Source organism: Emydura macquarii, unplaced genomic scaffold (assembly GCF_026122565.2).
Source record: "Emydura macquarii macquarii isolate MOO-44397 ecotype Brisbane River unplaced genomic scaffold, CSIRO-AGI_Emac_v2 contig_2834, whole genome shotgun sequence".
NCBI lineage: Eukaryota > Metazoa > Chordata > Testudines > Chelidae > Emydura > Emydura macquarii.
In genome coordinates, this window is record NW_027132971.1 from 3195703 (window position 1) to 3214556 (window position 18854).

Here is an 18854-nt window from a genome sequence, read left to right on the forward strand (position 1 = left end):
TGTAACAGTATCATATTGATAAATGATGGAGCGTTACTGGTAAATTTAATTATATCAATGTAAAAAGAAAAACTGAAGGACTTGTAAGTGGTTTAACGCTCTGATGTTTGGGTACCCATACATCTGTAGAAACTGATTTCTGCTACAATAAACAATTATTCCTAGTTTCAGGACCAGTTACCACTTTCAAAACAGAGGCTGTATATTAACAGTCCAATTACTGTTCATGCTTGTAACAATGAAAATCATAAAAAGAACACTTTCAGTGACAGTTTCTTCCTGTAAACACAGCTGCATCAAATAGTGACTACTTGCAGTAGTAAAATTAATTTCCATATATGTTTTCAGGATTGGAGCTTAGTCAGTTTGCATAAGATAACATAATAATAATATCAAGTTTGGTTAGCATTCAGCCTAAAATAATAAATTTGTTGTTTTGTTGATTGATCGTTTATCTTAAAAAATCCAAACTTTCTCTTCTCTCCCTCTTCCACTCAAAGCAAGTCCATAGAATTGGGTTTTCCATTTCTTCTGTGATGCATGTTAATCAGACTTTACCCTGGATAATTTCCAATGTTGTTATAACCAAGGGAAAAAATGAGATCTTAATGGAGTAGTATGACATTACAAAATTATTGCATTAAGACCCTTGTGGAGATTCTCTCACTGAGATTTCCCCCCACATTATCCAGGCAAGGAAATGGGGATTCCCTCATCCATGGAAAAGGTTGTAGGACCCATCTCCAAGCCCACAACTTCCTCAGGGATCCACAGCATGTCTCTGCACCAGCAGCTTGGCACTTCTGAAAACCAGGTCACTTTCATTTAAGTTCCTAAATATGAATTTAGGTGCTTAACTTTAGGCATCGAAGTTTGAAAAAGTTGATCTCAAAGAATGAGTGAAGTGACATGAGAAGAAAAGAAAGGCGCACGTGAGGCCTATATACTTTCATAATCTTCTCTGTCAACATTTGTATACTGTCAAAAAAATCTCTGAATCAGCTGAAAAAATGTTTTTAAAAATTAGTAAATATGGAACTGATGTACGCTTGTTTCTGAAGTGTAGGGAGACACAATGTAGACACAAACACATATACCCATGTAATAAGTTCCTTTTGAAAACAGTTATGTTAAAAATGGCCTACCAGATGTAGTGATAGTGTTGAAAAGTACATTCAAGTTTTCTACAAATAAAAAAAAAATCACAAGATTGTTAAAATAATCCAAATGTATAATACATTTATCAACCCTTCAGTGACATGGCATATAAATTCTTGCCCTGATTTTGTTTTCATACTAGTGTGTATCAGGAGTAACTCCACTGAAGTCAATGAGTTACACTGGTATAAAATAGCTGTGAGCTCCAAATTGGCCCCTCTGATTGCAAATATTATGCTTTAACCATGCTAAAATGCCTGTGTTTTAAGAACTTGAATAGAATAGAAAATTTATGTACAGATTACACACAAAAACCTGTATTAAAAGAACTTTATGAAGATTGCTTGTGCAACCTTAATTCAATCTCCTTCTGTGTTTGCATTAGAATACAGACTTTAATTACATGATCACATGCTATGTTTTCCACCAGTCTCTTCCCCTCCCTTGACTCTTTGTCCCAGTCCCGTTCTCCTCACTTAGCCAGTCCCAATCTACACTCCTCAAATTTCTCATCCCAATCTCAGTCTCCTTGCCCAACAAATCCTAATCTCCCTCTCTAGACTCCTGGTCCCCTTGCCTAGCCATTCCCAGTCCCTTTCAACTTCAGCTCCCAGCCTTCTTGCCCAGAAAATCCCACTTCCTCCCTCCCAGCTCCTCATCTGATGTGTCTCTCTCCCCAACCCTGGTATCCAGTCACACTGCCCCAGTAACTCCCTCTCCCAGTCTCCCTCCCCTAGCTCCTTGCCTGGTCAGTCCCAGTTTTCTCCCCGCACCCTGGTTTCTTGTCCAATCTGTCTCTTTTCCTCAACTACTTCCGCCACCCCCCTGGTTTTCAATTCCAGTCTCCTTGCCCAGCCAGAGTTTCCCTCTGGCTCCCAGTCCCAGTCTCTACTTCTAGCTCCCAGGCTCTTTACCCAGTCAGTCCCAGTCTCTCCCCCTCCGTTCTCCCCCCCCATCTCAGCTACCAGTTACAATTTTCCTCCTCCCTGCCAATCTCCAGTCCCAGTTGATACCACTCAGGCTCCTTTTCCCTAACTCCTAATACCTCTAACCTCCCACAGGTCCAGCTCTTGAACCCTCTGCATTCAGATTCAGCAGCTACCTCCTCTACCCTGCTTAGGCATCAGTGGGGGATGGTCTTTGAGAGCACAGGAGAGACAGGCTCCTTGCTCTCAATTCAGGTGCACAGGCCTGTAGCTGCTGAGAGCTGCAACTGCAGGGAAAGTCCTGCTCAGCCCTAGCCAACAGCATCCTAGTATGGATATATTTGGGGAATTTATCTGCTAATATCTAAGGCCTGGATCCTCAGTGGTACTTAGATGCCTAACTCCTATTTGTTTCAATGGGAGTTAGGTGCCTAAATATCTCTGAGAATCTGGGCCTAAGTTTCTACTGGACTGGTTGAATTGTGATTTTTTTCAAAGGCTTACAACTTGGCCAAATTTGGGTAGATTTTCATAGGGATGGCAAAAGGTACGTCCCTGACACAAAGTCCTCCCTCACCCCTCTGCCAAATGTCACATCCATGCTCTAAAGCCTGGTAGCATTAGTACTATTAAAAAAAAAAAAAAGTTACCAGAATTTTTTTAATGGGACAAAACAATGTATTTTCCCCTATTCCTGTTCTTTGAAACTGCTGAATCATTTTGGCTGAAATTAAAATATAACATATATCTCCTCCTGAGGCAGACACTGTGCATAGAAAAGGTTAGCCCAAACAGATGAATTTTGGCAAAGATATAAGCAACTGAAAGCACAATCTTATAATTGGCAGTGTGGAACAACTTTAATATTATTTAGGCAGTGATACCAGCCCCATCTATAATGCAGCTCATTTACATGAAATGGCCATTACTGAGGCATATACTTAGTTGACAGTTTATAGTAAAATATACACACTGTTTCAGCAAAATTAGGTGTTAGCATCTGCAGCTATCCTGCTAGTCCTTTAACTAAGCATGCACATTCATATACCTGATCAGCAGATTTACACTGAATATTTTAATGAATAAGTTAAGCATGATCAAATGTATATGCACGGTGCATGCGTAACTTTAAAAATCTGACCACATCAGTTTTTGATCTTTTGATCAATCTTAAAGAGAAAGATTATAGTAGCAATCCATAAAGAACTCAAGAAAATAGTTCAGAGATTATTAGGGATATGGTTAGATTCCAGTTTTCTGTTAGAAACCGTTCCAGTGCTTTTATCATTGTGCAATTTATTTGTTTGTGATGCTTAAGAAATAATTGAGATGCTAATTGTATTGACAAGGATATACAGTTAAAATCCTGCTGCTGATGGGGTGGAGTGGGGGCGAAGTTCACACTTCACTGGGCTCAGCCTTAGTCAGGTTGATGATAACAGATACAAATATAGAATTATTGTTTTCTTTCTGAAGACTGTCTGTACAAATCAAGAAAAGTACGAATCAAGTAAATGATCAGATTTAGGAAGAAGATGAGTATGGGGTGACTAATGGAAATTGTCTCATTATGGACCAGAACTGATGACAGATAGGCAGGAGATTGCGCCCTCGATACTGGTTGTTTATCAGGTGGATAATATTATCAGTGTGTTCAGCACCTTAATTTCTAGTGTTTAATTATTCCTGGTGATGTGACATATTTACATTTCCTTGCTCTTAGTTCAGTTTTCCCCTTGCACCGGTCCAGATTAGAAGTTCAGCAGAAGTGGGCACTCTGAACCCCCATTGCAGTTTTAGAAGACGCTCCACGCAGCTGAGGGCAGCCAGCTTCTCCCAGAAGGTGTTTAGCTCTTAAATGCAAGGCCCACAGTAAACGAAATAGAAACTCCCACAAACCAAACCCTCACCTGGAAAATGGAAATATCAAACGTGTGCTTCTCTGGGAGCTCTCTCATGATATTGTTGGGCTGGTCCTTCGGCCACCGAGCTCATCTAGATGTGGAAATTAAATGATCTCCAGGGCTGCTGGCATTTCTATTGTTTAAAGTTCTGTCGCCATCTGACCCCTTAATTCCTCTGTTTCATTCTGGTTCCCCCTATTCTCAACTAAGTCAATGCCAAAGTCCAGACATTCCTGACGTCCTCTCCCTTCATTTCATGTGTTTATATTATACCCTCCTCTCTTTCTGCTTCTCCCATATTCCCCCTCTCGTCCCTGGCCTGAATGATATCTTTATTCCCCTTTCCAGTCACTCTGTTCCTCCCCCTCCCACTCTGCACATGGCAGGGAGGAGCAAAGAAGACCTTTCCTTTCCCCTCTGACATGTCTCTCCACCCTCATTCTGCATCTAACAGGCTGAGCTGTCAGGCTGTCTTCAACCGTCAATCAGCAGCTCCCTAACCTGGGACACGCTTCAGGTATTCCAAGGGGTGCCAACCGTAAGCACAGAGAAACTGTTTACACAAGAAAGTTGCACTGATTTAACCTTAGGTATAAATTTAGTTAAACTGGTGCAAACCCCTGCTTGAATACTCTTATTCCTGTTTAAGCATGGTTTGGTTGGGTTTGGGTTTTGTTTTTTGTTTTTTGTTTGGTTTAGTTTAAATCCATTAGAAATAGATTTAAGGTAAACCAAAATAAGCCATGCTTAGCCTGAAAGAGGAGGGTCCACACGGGTTTGCACTGGTTTAACTAAATCATTTTTTAAATGATTTAATTTAAATTGGTGCAACTGTCCTGGGTAGACAAGGCCCTTTGCACCAACCCATTGCTTAGAGCAGCGGGGGGGCCCACAAACCTCTGCAAAGGTGTTGCTGCTAGGGTATTCCAGTGGGATCAGCAAATCAACAGATGCTGGTCTGTTACTCTTCCCCATGGGAGGTTGCAGTCCACATTGCTTTTAAGCACTACTCAGATAGTGAGGCCTATCTGATTCCACCAGCAGTGAGTTTACGGCCTTCCTCACTCTGATGAAGGGGAAGAAATTATACCAATGAAATGACACAGAAGAAATTAAGGAGTTTAAGTCCCACCAACCCCTCAATCTGAACTGGTCTATTCTGTAAGTCACTGCTAATGAAGTAGTGCTAACTCTTTAGACATATTAATTTATTTATTTAACTTCTTTGCTCGCTGGGATAGCCTCATGTGATATGCCTCTGGTTTTCATGGAAGGCCCAGGGGGACAGCAGTCATGCAATTATTCAACAGTCAAAATATAATAACAGAAATGATTTTTTAAAATATACAGAAAAATGACCAGGTTCTTTTTTAGAGGGACTTTCCACATCCTGCTCCCTGCCTCTGCTGTAAAGTATCCTGTTCTTGCTCTCCACTTTTCACTTTGTGGAACTGAGGGCCCTCAGGGCTGGCGGCACCTGATATACTGCGGCATGAGCGCGGCACTCCAGAGGGCACCAGAGCTGGCCCTACGGGGCTTGCTAGGGGCAAAAAAGTTCCAGGAACCAGTGCACCGGACATGCACTCACCTACTTTGGAATGGATATGAGCAATCAATGGAAGATAGAATAAGACTTTGTTTAAAGAGTTATTCTGAGTATTTCCTTTAAACTTTTGTATTTATTTCATTCCTAATGAAACAACTGATTTCATCTCAAATGTATCTCAAATTTCAGTATAAACTTAGACAAGCGATTCTTCAGGGAAACTACAAGCACATACCTTGTCTTTATCTCTGTTCACCCCTACCTTCAGCTTAGTTTCACCGAGCAGGATTTTCCTACTTTACCTTGGTAACGTAGAGAAGAGGGAAAACCTTTCTTTCAATTGCTGTGCTACTAGTATTGTTTTGCCTGTAAATGTGATACATTGTAAGGCTGGATAATTACTGGAGGCCTGATTCAGTTCCCTTACTCAGTTTGATTTCAGTGGACTTACACAGCATAACACTGGAGTCATGCAAAGCTAAATCAGGCCCCAAAGGCATAATTTTGTCCTGAAGTTAATATTGCTTCTGAAATAAGAGAAGCTACATGGGTGCATCTAAGGATATAGTCATCTGGAGTGTTTCTGTATTTTATATGAGAGAATACTAAGTTAGAGCCATTTGAATGACAGGGATTCATTACATCACATTTACATTCAAATTATTTAAAAAAAACGCAAATGTGAAGGATGCAATTGTTAGATTGAGTTCCTTAATCTGTGACATAAAACAGACCACCTATCAGAGTCCCTCTTATTGCAGGAAAATCTTACTCCTTTTTGGTATATTTTAGGGAAAGTTTTCTGTAAAAAGAGATTCTTTACATAAAGAAAATCCAATCTGGATACAGTTTGTTTTCAGCCATTTTCCTTTAAAGGGAAATGGAAACAAGGTTTGGCCTAGACAAGACAAATTATTTATCACAATACATTTTTTTTTTACCCTTTGCATTTAAAAATGCTTTTCAGATGCACCTACAGACTCTGCTATTGATAAATATCTTCATCTGGACTATACAAGGGTAAAGGCATCTTGAAATTAGTAAAGAGCGAGGTCTTGAGAACAAGACAGAAGAAGGCAAAAAATTATTTGATTAAAAAGTGCTAATAAAGCCTTTCTTTATATTTACAAAAGGATTAAAGTGATAACTCAAACACTATAGTAATTCTATAGTGTGTTTGTCTTCTTTGTTTACATTACTTCTTTGTTTCAATCATAGATAACTGCTGCCCCATAGTCTGCACTTCCTTTTAATCCCATTAAATCAGACCTATCTCAATCAGTGGAAAGGGGCAAAACTGGGGTGATTCTGGTTTTGCAAAACCTAACTGGTCATTTCAGTAAAATCAAGATGGTTCAGAACCAGGTCCCATTTTATCCTTATCCTCAAAATTCAGTAAAGTCCTGAAACACGACTCCAGTTTTGGCTCATCTCTAGTCACAGGTATTAACAAATTCAAAACCAAACACTTTGCATCAAAGATTAATTGCCTTATTCAATTGTAGAATGAAAAGGAATAATATGATTTGCATTTCCTTCAAACTGCATTTCAGCTTCAAAATCAAGCCAATTTTCTGCAGTAAAAAACATAAATTATTTATTTTTCTCTTCATTGTTCAGCTTCAGGTTTTCTGGGTACTAGATGGATCCTCTGTGGTTGTTTTCAGCAACCGTGAATTGCCTTTGATTTAGTGCCCTCTTCTGTTTGATAGTGTCAATACACACAAAGCCAACGGATTGTTGTCTTCATTTAGCTTAACCAGAGAAAACACTGCTAAAAACTATTAGGTGTAGAAACAGGCTGAAATTTTTTAGAAGTTGAAAACTACAAGAGCACTAGACATAGGAATAAAAGCTTCACTAGAAAAATCTATTGTGGAAAAAGCCATGAAATCATCTCAAGCCTGTATGTCCCTTTCTTTTAATGTAATTACAGTTCTCGAGAAAATAAGTCTTTTTTGGGGTTATCTTTGTTGGTTATATACTGCATACCTGACATGTGTTTGAGCTTTGTCCTTTACCACTTGTTCTCTCCAATTTATTCGTATAACATTTCCTTTTGTTTACTGATTTGCAGAACTGCAGAATTTTTGCTGAGACAAATTACAGTGGATACCACTTTCTGAGCTGAACCAATGGAGCAGTAGCAACATATCATATTTTCCCTAGTGAGAGATCTGGGTTCATGTGTATATGGTAACAGAGGCAAGGAGGTCACAGGTATTTGGAATGGAAAAAGTTAATCACCAGTACACTAGCAAGCCTTTGAGATATTTAGGAACACTTAATCTGTACATGAAGCTGATAACCTGGGTTTATGTCCAGAAAAATATAATTAATTGGCCAAGCAAAGCAAAGTCCTACATTCAAGTCGATGGTATTTTTCTGTTTGTCTGTATATAACATGGCAACTTTTGAACGCTGCATCCGATCAGTTACAAAATTTCAGGGAATGTTCGAGGCATCCACGGGCAGAACCCTATTGAGTTTCATAAAAAGCAAAAGGGGAAAATGGAGGTCACATGGAGCTCCTGATATCTGTTAGCAGACCAAGCAGTTTCACCCACCTCTGTAACTGTCTATAGATGAAAGAACTGGTTTATGGTAGTCATTAACATTTCTGGCATAATAATACCCCCAGGTCAGCTCTACTCACCATCCCAATACAGTTTAAAATGTTGACAGGTAAAAGAAAAGAAATAAGAATCATGGAGGGAGGGAAGGGGGATGTTGGGAACAAGGGAATAGGGAGGCACAAGGGGTAGGATTCACAAAAGTATTTAGGCACCAAAATCCTGTTTTTAGGCACCACTGTAATCCACAAAACACCTGCCTGGCTGCTGCCTATCCCTGTAGGTGCCTAAACTCACTTGGTGCCTTAAGTTTTTGCCTCTGGGCATGTGCACTGCAGCCTCACTCTAGGTGCCCAGATGCCTATCTCCTGCCTAAACCCCAGAGCAATTCACAAACTGGGAAAGATAGGCGTGTAGCCCCCCAGATCGTGTGGGGGGGTCCAATCCAATAGGCATGTCCAGAGGCTGCCTACTGGATTGGGTCCTTCAGGTGATAGCAGGTACGGTGGGGAGGAAGGATCTCCCTTATAATCTTTAGTGGGTAGGGTGCTTACCCAGGATGTGGGAGACTCCCGGTCCAAGTTCCCTCTCTTCCTGGCGGGTGAGAAGGGATTGGAACAGGAGTCATGCACCTCTCAGATGAGTGCCTTAATCACCATGCTATATAATCATTCAAATGCTTTCTTTGGCCCAATTAATGTTTAAGTATTCCATTGTTTAATTTAAATAGAACAACTTCAGCAGGTGAGATTTGGAGAACAAGGTCCAGTCCCCACTGCTCCAATCAGTCTTTCATTATCATTTATCTACAGTGGAACGGCTTACACAGGAGAGACTGAGGGTGACCCATATGAGAATGTCCCATTGCTCCACAATTAGAGCACTAGACCCCTGTTCAAATGCTTTCTCCCCAGAAAAGGAGGAGGAAATTGAGGGGGAAATTGAACCTTGGTCTCCCACATCCCAGGTGAGTGCTCTAACTACTGGGCTAAAAGTTATAAGTGGACACCACCTCAGCTGCTAAACACACCTACTTGATCAGGGACTGCCTGGGAGATGGGTGAGTGAACACCTATTTCCTCCCAGGTTGTGGACCACTTTTGGGCTTAGGCAAGAAATAAGCATCCAGCTGCCTAGAATGAGGTGGCAGTGCGTGTTCCAAGGGGCAGAAACACAGCTGACTAAGGAACTTTTACCCTGAAAACTTAGGCACCGACAGGATTCAGCAGGAGTTTTGTGGATCACAGTGAAGCCTAAAAGTGGGACTTAGAAGCCTAAACCGAAGACTTAGCTGCCTAAGAGCCTCTGTGGATAGGGGCCTACGTCTCTGTGGAGCATGTGCAAACCATGGTTTTTCAAAGGCTTATAATTTAGCCAAATTTGTCCTCACAGGGACTGCCAAAGGCACATCTGTGACACAAAGGCCACCCCCTGCCAATTTCAGGTCTTTGCTCCAAAGTGTGGGGGGTGCTAGAGCTTATCAAATAAAAGTTTACCAGAGTGTATTTAATTGGGCAAGACAACAAGTTTTTTCCCCGACCTTTTTCTCGGAAACAGGTGAACTGTTTTGGCTGAAATTTTTCAAAAATAAATAAGTAAATAAATAAATAAATAAAAATAATCAGCCTGAGGTAGACACCTGTAATGGAAAGTGTCAGCCCAAATGGTTGAAGTTTGGCAAAATTATAAGACACTGAAAACAGGGCCTCAGAGCATTACTTAGATTATAAATGCTCTGCAGCAGTGTCTGTCCTTTTGTTTGCTGTTTGTATAGCGCTTAGCGTAATGAAGTTCTGGTCTATGATTGGGGCTTGTAGGTGCTATGGCAGTACAAACAATAAATAATAATAATGTCTTCATTCCAGAGTTAACTCAGGTCTGGGCGGTCAGGTCTGGGAACCTGGGTTAGCAAAGCCTGGGTCTGAGTGTCCATACTGCTAAACCATCAGTCATACCTGTGTAGTCACGTCCATACTGGCACTGCCCTAACGCAGACTAGGATTCCTGGGGGCATATCCCATGGTTCTTAGTGCTGCATTAAGATGAACCACTCTATGAATTGTTCCATGGTGTATTGTCTGTGCTTCCCCACTCCCTGTGTGGAAGGGCTCTTAGCCTGCTTAACTCAGTAAACCGAAGCACTTCTGGACACTTGGAATGTGGGGTTTAAATGCTAAACTGATGTACATAAACTGAGAGGTGATTTCCAGTGCAGAAGAAGGGAGTAGGTAGAAGGGTAGGAAAATATGGCGCAGGAGAATTCTGGGAAGGCATTGGAAGACTATCAGTACCCATATTAAATAATAGGTTTACAGCCTGCATCCATAGTAGGTGGGTTACAGCCCAGTTAAAGCAGGACCCAGACCAATAACCTATACCTGCAGCTGGGTAAACTATCTTGAGTTTAAAGCACCTCCAAACCCAAGGTTTTTGTATGTGGACAGTAGTGGGGGTCACAGCTAAATCCCAGATAGGAGCCCGGGATAACATTGCAGTGAAGACACACCCAACACTTTCTGTTATAAGGATAATTTTAGTAATAGGCAGTACTACCAGCTCCACCTATAATAAATGGTTTTAAAAACAAAGATGGGGGAAACCTTGATGTGTTACAGTGGTACTAATAATAGTGCACTGTTTTGAGAGAGAGGCCAGAGACAACCATCATAAATGATTCTGACATTAACTTTCACTTTTGTTGAGATTTCTCCAAAATCTCATTGTTAATGATGTTTATGGGGTTTTGGTAACTGATACCAATGGAAGTCATCTCTCACACAGCAGCTCAGCCAGTAAAGACACCAGGTATTAATGCTTCAGCTAACAGCACATCACCATGGTAATTTGCACATGTATAAGTAAGGAAATGTTATAGATGCACAAAAGTCTCATCCATCATTTTTCAAGGCCTAGTTCATCCTTTTCTGACAGCCAAATGCACAGAAGTATTCAAGGCATCTCAGATATTTGTTGGAATTGTGGAAGTGCCTGGTTATGGAGACTGCATAGTTAGGTTGATGTTCTAAAATGGGGCATGTGTTGCTGTTTTTCTCCAAATGTGTTGTGAAATTTCACACTGGGTTAGTGTTTTTTCTCTTTCTATGTAGTTTTTTGTTTTGTTTCTCATATTTTTCATGGCAAGGGTTTGAAATTTGGGATCTGGCTCAAGATTGCCTCTGCAGTTCAATTTATATAGCTTATCCACACAAAAACTCGGTAGAGGTGGATACTGCAGACAACTGGTGCAACTGAGAATTTTTTTAAACGAATGTTGGATTTATAAAAAGTTCCAGAGGGGTAGCCATGTTAGTCTGTATACAGCAAAAACAACGAGAGTCTTATAGAACTTTAAAGACTGAAAAATTTCTGCAGGCATAAGCTTTCGTGGGCTGCACCCCACTTCATCAGATGCATGAAATAGAAATCAGATAGGAGGTATATATATACATCCAAGGGTAAGAAACAACAATGGGGAGGGTAAGTGAAAACAAAGTCCATTCAGTTAGAGTAGATGAGGCCTATTCACAACCATTAATTAGAAGGTGAGAATGTGTGAACAGTGACAATTACTTCTTGTAATGAGATAACCATTCCACGTCTCTATTCAGACCCAGTTTGATTGTGTCAAGTTTGCATATGAGTTCCAGCTCTGCAGTTTCTCGCTGAAGTCTGTTTTTGAAGTTTTTTTGTAGAAGTATGGCAACTTTCAAGTCAGCTACAGAGTGTCCTGGGAGATTGAAGTGCTCTCCTACTGGTTTATGGATGTTACCAAATACTCACCAGCAACCATACACCATACAACAAGAACACTAACCTAGGAACCTATCCCTGCAACAAACCCTGTTGCCAACTCTGCCCACGCATCGACTCTAGTGACATCATCACAGGTCCTAACCACTTCAGCCATACCATAAGGAGCTCATTCACCTGCACATCTACTAATGTAATATATGCCATCATGTGCCAGTAATGCCCCTCTGCCATGTACATTGGCCAAACCGGACTGTCACTACGCAAAAGAATAAATGGACACAAATCAGACATTAAAAAATAACATCCATAAACCAGTAGGAGAGCACTTCAATCTCCCAGGAAACTCTGTAGCTTAACTTCTCTAAATGTGTTCCATAATACTTATCACCAAACTAATCTCATGCAACCAGAACCACTTATACACTAAGATAATGGTTCCCAAACCATGGCCCAGGGGTCAAAAGGGGCCCGCAGAGTCTTTCAAAGTGGCCCACCGCACCCCTCCCACTGGGTCCAGAAGGGAGCTGCTACCTAAGGACTCAGGCACAACGCGTTGCTGTGGGGCTACAAGAAGGATGTGGGCTCCTTGCTGCAGCCAAGGGGAAGGGAGATCAGCGCTCCTTTCCCCCTGGCTGTAGCAGGGAGCACGCCAAAGCACTCTATCTGGGTCCCTAGGCACTGGGATCCCTGCTGGAGCCAGAGGGAGGGGAGCACTGATCTCCTGTCCCCCTGGCTACAAAAGGGAGCCACTGCCTAGGGACCCAGGTGAAGCGCATGGGGTTACAGGATGTGTGTGGTTTCCCTGCTGCAGCCAGGGGGACGGGAGACCAGTGAGGACTCCTTCCGTCTGACTGCAGTGAGTGTGGGGGGGCTGCTGACAGAAGCTGGTGGCTCTGAAGGGTTGTAAAAATGATAACTGTGGCCCTCGAGCCAAAAAGGTTGGGAACCACTGCACTAAGAGAAGCCCTTATTTAGGCATCAAGTGAAGCCAGTTACTACACTAATGAGCACACTCCATGTATTCAGGATAGGTATGGATCTTATCTAGAGGCAAGATCCAGCCAATAGGACCCTGGACATGAATCAGTAAACCTCTATTCCCTATTCTATTAAGCTGTTGTGTAACCTTGACAAGTTACTTCAGCAACCTCAGCCTCTGTTTTCCCATCTACAAAACAGGAATAATGATATTTACCATCCTTGGTAAAGCACATTGTCATCTTCAGATTATAAACACCAATTATTATTCTTATTGTTACAAAGATTGGTGTGATCATAGACAAGGATAATTTTATCTTCACATTCTGAAACTTCTTTTAAGTACTTTGCATGTTGTATTTTGCTATTCTACATAGAGCACCACTGTATATGTTATGAAATACCATCACACTTCAAATCCATAGATAGCCAAGTGTTGTGGTAGGCAGCATATTGTGCTAACATGCAGTGTCAGCAAGGTTATACTACAACCCTGGCTTTCTTATAGAGTAGGTTGCAGAAGCAATGTGGAAATATTTTCAAAAAAAGAGCTATGACATGAAACAGCTGTACAATTTGGAGTGGAGCAATTAGATTCTTTAGTTCAGTTATAAAGTCTCTGGAAGCCCTAAACAAGTCCTGGACTGAGCCCTGCTTCTCAGGACATCTCATCTTGAAGGCTGACAGACTTCTCACTCCTGTAAAAAAGCAGCTTCAGAAAGCAACTGGGCATCATCCAACGCCTACTTTTTGAGAAGTACAATCAGCACTTATTGAAAATAAAAATATTAAGTCTTTTTTTCATTGTAAACAAATGAAAATGATGAGGGGGCACAGGAAATGTAATGTTTAAAAATGTGTACAGTATGTTTAACATTTGAAGTAGGTAAGGACACAGATTCACAGCCACAGTAATATCAAATTAAGACTTTTATTCAAAATAGGTCTTCCTACAATTTTATTTCTTTTTATCAGAGTAGCATTGTTTTAAGTGAAAAACTGTGGTATGGATTATTGAAGTTCAGGAGCCTGATTCTTCCCCTGCATTATACAGGGTACTCATAACTTGTGTGCAGAGAATGAGGCCATATTTTCATTTTGACAACATTATAACTTGCTGTAGGATGTCAGGGAAGGAGGATACATTTGTATGTGATCTGAAGGTTTCCACCTGTAAACTACACTACCTTAATTTTATTTTCAGAGTTCTCCATCAGCTTTAGAGAAGACATACTAGCCCTACCTTTTGGATTCATAGTTCCTATATAAATTGTATATGATATATATTACTTTTAGTCACCAATGATGACCCTTGACCATATTATGTAGTTTTATGTGTATTTTTCAAGCTTTCCTGTAATTTTTCCATGGTGCAACTGTTGCTACACCTTGCCAGGAGTTTTTTGTTGATTGTTTTTTAATTATATTTTGTAAACAGGAGCTTTAAAACCCCCACTGCTGTCTGCCTCTAAGCACTTCCAACCTTGAATTATAGTTTTTTATGTCTTAGTTTGAAAGTAGTTCAAGCAATTTAATAGAGACATTGTACAAATGTGAGGGGAAGATAAAATCTAAAACGTTTATGCAATAAGAACATAAACACCTCATTATAAATAGATCCATATGCAAATATCAATAAGGTTCCTATTTAAAATGTAAAACTTGGCTTCTGGCCAAGATTTTATTGTATTTTTCTAAAAATATTAGTCTCACATATACAGTTTGACTGAGATTATGTCCATGAATATTTTTACTTCAATCAAACATAAATAAGATGATAAAGTGGTTTTCTGATTAGTGTGGAATATTGCAATATTTATAATCACCTTTCACAGCCTGGAATATGGGTAAGAAGTCAATGTAAACAACTAAATTTAAATGAAAAACGTAAACAAGAGTTTACCTCACATGGATTTAATTAAATCTACTGCTTCTCTTGGTAAGTAGTGTGTACTGTTTGGTACTTTGACCTATATTACTGTATGCTATGTCTCTGATTTAGAAAGGAGCATACCCACTGCAGAAGCTTATTTCTCTCTGACATAACCTAAACCATATTAGGTTGTCTGTTGTAATGAATGAATACTGATCAACATACAAATGCTAGCCCTAACAAGCAGTTTTTAATGCAACAACCTGCAGGATTTGTTTTACTTCTCCAAGGTTTCAGAACATCAGTCAGCTGGCTGATTGTCATACATATTGCCGTTAAACTCTTCAGAGGCGTCACCTGTTGCTCACTGGGGAGAGAAAAAAAATACACTGTTTTAGAGAGAAAATAGGAACTTATATTTAATGGTAATAAATCTGCAGCATCACTTTCTCTGCAGCTACTATAAGTACCACTGTATGTTTAATTAAACTAGCTTGTTAAGAACATAAGAACGGCTATACTGGGTCAGACCAGCAGTCCATCTAGCCAGGTATCCTGTTTTCTGACTGTGGCCAATGCCAGGTGTTTCGGAGAGAATGAACAAAACAGGGCAATTATTGAGTGATCCATTCTCTGTCATCCACACCTAGTTTCTGACAGGCAGAAGCTAGGGACACCCAGAGCATGGTGTTGCATCCTTGACCACCTCGGCTAATAGCCATTGATGGACCAATCCTCCATGAATTTATCTAACTCTTTTTTTAACCCAGTTATAGTTTTGGCCTTCACAGCATCCCCTGGCAACGAGTTCCACAGGTTGACTTGTGCATTGTGTGAAGACATACTACCTTTTGTTTGTTTTAAAGTCTGCTGCCTATTAATTTCATTTAGATGACCCTTGGTTCTTGTGTTATGTGAAGGAGTAAATAACATTTCCTTATTCACTTTCTCCACACCTTTTGTGATTTTATACACCTCTATTATATCTCACCTTAGTCATCTCTTTTCCAGGCTGAAAAGTCCCAGTTTTTTAAATCTCTCTTCATATGGAAACCATTCCATACCCTTAATCATTTTTGTTGCCCTTCTCTGTATTTTTTCCAATTTTAATATATCTTTTTTGAGATGGGGCAACCAGAACTGCATACAGCATTCACGAGATGGGTGGACCATGGATTTCTATAGTGGCATTGTGATATTTACTGTCTTATTTTCTGTCCCTTTCCTAATGGTTCCTAACATTCTGTTAGCTTCTTTGACTGCTACTGCACATTGAGTGGATATGTTAATAGAATTATCCACAATGACTCCAAGATCTGTTTCAGAATGGTAATAGCTAATTTGATCCCATCATTCTATATGTATAGTTGAGATTATGTTTTCTAGTGGGCATTACTTTGCATTTATTAACATGAGTTAGCCTATGCAAACTAACAGACGGATAACTAAAACAAGCTTGGGACCTCATGTATCAAACAGGAGCTAGCTGGAATAAAGATTTATAGTGAGAGTAGGTTTATGGTTTGAAGAGCAAACAATTAATTTTAGCATTAGTACTGGATTCTGAAAGAATGGCTAAATCTAGCAAATATTTCAGACCTATACTAAAGCACATTTTAAAAATTCCTGTCAAAAGTGAACTCCATCCTTTATTAACTGAGCCTTTATTTTATAAAAATATCTTATTAATTAGTTAAAACACATAAAAATATTATATAAGTCATTAACTTGTAAACGGTGCCTAGAGTTTCATCAGGTGAAAGGACTTCATTATGCATTATGTTAAATCAAATCATCATATATGTTTTCTGAATTTACAAGCCACCACTTCCTGTCAAGCCTGCTTTAGTTCATCTGATGGGGAGGATTTTATCCATCGGTAGTGCTTGTGTGCTATAGATCTCTTGCATGCTGGGTTTACAAACACTTCGACTGCTAGCACAAATAAAACTGCCAGACCATCAAGGAATCTTTAAGGTTTCTGATGTGTTAAGACATTCATGCATTTTGATGCATGCCATAGGCATGTTATTTAAGCCCAGATCCTGCAACACACACACACTTAACATTAAGCATTTAAGTAGTCTCGCTGTCTTCAATAGGGCTATTGATGGGAGTAAAATTAGACATTGATATAAGTGTTTGCTGGATGGGGCCTTATGCATTAGCCCAGTGCAGTAATGCCAGTCAGTGACCAGTGTAACTACCACACCAAAAAACCAAACAGATTTTATTTTAAAAAATAACTGGATTCAAATACTCAAAATCAGTAGTGAAGCTACTGTTCTGCTGTGTCTCTATAATGTGTTTCTGCAAAGCTAGACAAAGCAGATACTATGATACTCTTTTTATTGGATCATCAACTAGCTTAAAAGAAACTCTTGGTGAAGGCCAAAAGAGAGAAGTGAACCATTTCCCCTCTCGGAGCTAAAGTAATTGGGTCTTAGTGCAGGAACCTGTACAGGATTAGGGAAACTGATTCAGTCTTAGCCCACAAATAGGCTGTGGTGCTGCAACACCACCCCATCACAGTGACTGCTCATCTTCCCCATCTCTCAAGCCACAGTTTTGAGCTACTGGAACCACTCAGTCTGAAGCTATAGGCTCTTCTCCATTGCACCCGCTCTTTGGCATCATCCTATTAGAAGACAACACAGAGTTTCCTCTGCATGGGAGTTGCGGATGAATGCCTTTCCCCACAGCCTCTCCATCATGGATCCACCCCATACAGCTTAAGCGGAGTGAAGGGCCTGTTGTGATAATTGGGCCTACAAATTTACCTGAATCGTCAGCTCAATTGTAAAAAGTGAAAGTTCATAAAATGTCACAATAACCTATAACAATAAATGCTGCTGGGGAAAGGTGCAAAAAAGAGAGAGACTGTATTAGTCCAAACAAAAAGGCCTACTGAGAAAACTCGAGAACTGTGTTAAAATCATACTCACAAACAAAAACGGTAAATCAATTAACCAAAACGGATGAGTCAGATATTAGGTCTAAATGGTTAACAAAATAATGAGGGAATGAATTATTCCACCCATCACTCTCTTTGGAGGTCCTCAGATAGAGACTTTGCAGGGAAATCTGGCTACTGCAAAATTGGCTGACAAAGAAGGGCAAGAAGCAAGCTCCACCATGATGGCTGCCATCCCCACTGCATCCTGGACCCTTGACCTTCTTCATCCTAATCCTGAAAGATGTCCTGACCAGATCAGGCCAGAGAGAGGGAACCAGATGCCATTATTACCTCCACCGTCTCCAGCTAAATCCTGAATCCCACTTGGGATTTGAGACGTTGTCACCACCACCCTCCATGTTTTCTTTTCCTTCCCCACCTTATTTCTTCTCTTTCCTATCCCTCTCCTTTTTCCTTCTGCCTAATAAGAGTCTGGCTTAATCAGTCAAGCCTGTATATTGTGCAACACTGCTGCAAGCCTGTGGCCAGAAAGAGGCTGCTACATGCAATGCCCTAAACAGCCTGATGTTGGTACAAGTTTGCCAGGTCTCAGAGTGGCTGATAAGACCATGTACTGTGCCTCCGTTTCTCTGGCAGTGAGGCTGCAAGTGAGAGTCAACATCAGAGACAGAAGCTGCATTTTCTATCTTTGCTGTTCTCCTTCTCTCCCCCATTGGGTGTGTTTGTCTTATTTTGTCTTCGAGGAAACAGGACTGGCTTTTAACAACAGTAACTCCAGCCCATCTCAACTGCATCCTCTCTTTTCCCCCAAAAAGACAGTTATTACCATCTAAGAGTGTTGAACATGGGGGATTTTTCCTTCTAAAGACTCTCTCCAGCTAAGTAGAAAGGGAAGAGGAGATGTTGTTAAAATTAAAGCCTTAGTTAATACTTTACATTTCAAATGCTTTAAGTGTTTCTCTTTCCCCTTCCCCAGACCTCCCCAGAATTTTACTAAAGGGTTAAAAAGATTTGTACTGATGTGTTTGCTAAGGCACTATGCAGGCTGAGGTCTCTGTATACCAAATCCCAAACCTTGTTTAAAACTGTTTAATGTTGGACAGTGAATGGGTTATGTTAATGTCTTAGAATATATGGGCCCAAAGAGTCAATCTAAATTAATATAACAGGCCTCATATATGCCTCCTCCGCACCTGAATGAATTCACCTTCGGGGCCAAATTCTCA

The 18854-nt window shown here is 40.4% G+C and overlaps 1 protein-coding gene across 2 annotated transcripts in view; it reads right to left on the reverse strand.

The window, feature by feature from the left end:
• Positions 1–13755: 13755 nt before the first annotated feature.
• Positions 13756–18854, reverse strand: part of MGARP (mitochondria localized glutamic acid rich protein) — a 39240-nt gene continuing 34141 nt past the window's right edge. For both annotated transcript variants that reach the window (XR_010923652.1, XM_067567994.1), the window contains one exon: positions 13756–15078. The gene's annotated coding sequence lies outside the window, so the exon portion shown is untranslated. The remainder of the gene's footprint in view (positions 15079–18854) is intronic.